General features: G+C 31.7%; 1 non-coding gene across 1 annotated transcript; it reads left to right on the top strand.

Annotated features, from left to right (window-relative positions):
- The first annotated feature begins 2519 nt into the window (after positions 1–2519).
- Positions 2520–2592, top strand: TRNAK-CUU. The gene has a single exon. It is a non-coding gene; the product is annotated as a tRNA-Lys (tRNA).
- Positions 2593–2816: the final 224 nt, after the last annotated feature.

Genomic DNA, 2816 nt, shown 5'->3' with positions numbered 1-2816 from the left:
GATTAAATGTTGTTATTTCAGTTAATGTTAGGCTTACCTAGTCCCTAAGATTATGTGTCATCACGACACCCAACGGAGGGAAATTTGGGTCGTGACATTTTAGTTATATGTCAAATCTCCTAAGAGATTTTTATTTATACTTAAGAAATCTAAAAATACAGCATAAGAGATCTTTGTAGAGTTTTCTTTTATTCAAATCGGAAGCTGTTACCTTGAACTATTTCCTTTATTCCATTTGTCAGAGTTACTTCATCGTCTCCAAAACTTAGTATTTTTTCTCCTGCAGCAGCAACAACCGAATCGTGCCTTCTTTGCTATCACCACATTATGCACTATAACAGGGTACTTAAACTTTGGAATTGGTCATCAATTGGTCTGTAGACCATCACAAATTATTTTTAGTTTTATATCAAATCTGGCAAGAGATCTTTATTTTTTTTAGCCTTCTGCCATGCAGAGTTTAAGTACACCTTGTCGATCGGAGTGCATAGATTTATGCTATGCAAAATTTAAGTAGCCCATGGTAATAGTAAACAAGGAAAGGTTTGACTCTTGCAATCCCACGTGGAGGAAACACTTAGTTCTGGAGACGACAAAGTAACTCTTACAAATGTGACAGTCTTTTTCATTTGAGGTATTCCTCGCCATTGCCGTACGTGCTACTGCCAAGATTGTTGTTACCATGGGCGGAGCCAGAGTGTGTTATTCGCTTTCGGTCGAACTAGTAGCTTTTGTCCAAACTCTATATTTATCTTAAAAGATCTATTGAATATGCACAAATTATTAATTTAGAACTCATAATATTCAAATCTTGGCTCCGCTTCTGCTATTACCACTGAAAACAACAAACCAATTTTTCTTTTCATTTTTTTTTTATACTGCCAAATGCTTTCTGAAAATATATAATCTGTAAAGAATAATGAGTAAATTCGGAAATTGTTTGTAGAAAAAAGAAACAAATATTTTAAAAAGTAGTAGAGTTAAGTAAACAAAAACAGTGAATTACACATAAATTGAGAAGACACTCCGAATGAGGAGAGATCGTAGAGAAAAATGAATTAACATAAATTGAGATAGAGAAACCTAATTCTGAATAAAAGATAGCAATATACGAAGAGCTTATATAGTGGAGTAGTATTAGTATATAAAAATTCAAAGGATACATCACCGATAATATTACTCCTATATATATCAAGTCAAAGTCAAGTCAACTATGTGTATAGTACAGGAAGTACATTTGATAGGATTAAATATATCTGCTACGTACTCCTGTTATTTATGGAGTAGTAAGATATTATATTCCCTTTTGAGAAACTAAAATAGTACTACAAGTAGGTACTAGGTATTTACATTTCAGTTTTATACAAGTGCAGTACATTCAATACAGTCGAATATAGTACAAAAAGATTAAAGTCAATTGTCGCGAATTCAGTATTTAAACTCTGTGAATTCAGCTTTCAAGGTTCTTATCATTGAACACATTGTATTTTTAAAACTATTGGTTTATCTATACTTTCTGTTGCAATTTTAGTGGATTTTTACACAAAAATTTGTTCTTAGCATCAAAAGTTATAGGTTCAGTTGAATCCAGCGTCAGAAGGCTAGATCCGCCTCTTGTAATTATATTAAACTACAAGGAATAAGATTCTAAAGTCACGTGCTTCTTAGTATAAGATTGAAGTTGCAAACTGCAATTAAGTTTTAAAACTTTTATTTACGTATTTCATTTTTTTAAAACGTTGCAAATCCACCAATTCAAAAGGTTGGATCAACTTGTACTATATTGATAATGCAAATCAACTCGTAAGAGAGTGTTTTTTATCAACTCCTCAATCTAGAACTTAAGTCCATAACCTATTTTGATCGAAACCAACTTAATTTAAGCAGATTGAAATCAATATTTGTTTATTATCTTGACGAATTTTAACCCACATAAGTACTTAGTCATGTTTGTCACATCCCTAAAGTCAGCATCAGGGAAGCAAACAAAGTGACAAATCATGACTTAAAATTAGGATGTAATGCAGTCTATTCCGCTGATATTTCTAAGTGAAAAATTGTTTTTGTACTTTCCGAATTAAAGAAAAGACAACTTTTATAAGATGGATAAACTAGACTAAATTTCGAGAATAAGTCGTGAAACTTTCTCTAGGTATACTACAGACTATTCACGAATAAGTTGGGATAGACCAATTTATTGCGTTTGACTTGTTTTGATTATTTTAGCGTAAAAACACTTGGCTTAAAAACTATTTTTAAAGTTCCGAAACACTCAAACAAATTAAAAAATATTTTTAAGTTGGTTTGACCATCTTTTTAAGCCAATCCATTCCAAACACCCTCTTAAAGTCAAACTACTGTGAAGCAAAAAAAAAAAAAAAACACGCCTAAAACTGCCTTTTTATTTTGATGTGAGGAAACACTGAAAAAAAGAAATAAATAAATAAATACACTGAATTCGGCCAAGTTAAAAATCTTTTTAATATTAATTATCTTATATTCCTACAAGATGACAGAAAGCCCGTCTAGCTCAGTTGGTAGAGCGCAAGGCTCTTAACCTTGTGGTCGTGGGTTCGAGCCCCACGGTGGGCGACTTATTTTTGCTCTTTTTCTTCTTTTTCTTTTGACTGTTGGAAAATTGGATGCTAAAAAGGACTACAGGAAAAAGAAAAAGCACTCTAAACTCTCAGCTATTTTGGTTTAATATTTATACTTTAAATTAAAAAAAATTGTTTTTCTTCCTTTTTTTTTTTCGCTTTCTTGAACTTATAGCTTGAACCTTGAAGTTACACATATTGCTCAATTTTCTTCCCTTT

Source organism: Nicotiana attenuata, unplaced genomic scaffold (genome assembly GCF_001879085.1).
Source record: "Nicotiana attenuata strain UT unplaced genomic scaffold, NIATTr2, whole genome shotgun sequence".
NCBI lineage: Eukaryota > Viridiplantae > Streptophyta > Magnoliopsida > Solanales > Solanaceae > Nicotiana > Nicotiana attenuata.
This window is presented reverse-complemented; position numbering and strand designations above follow the sequence as displayed.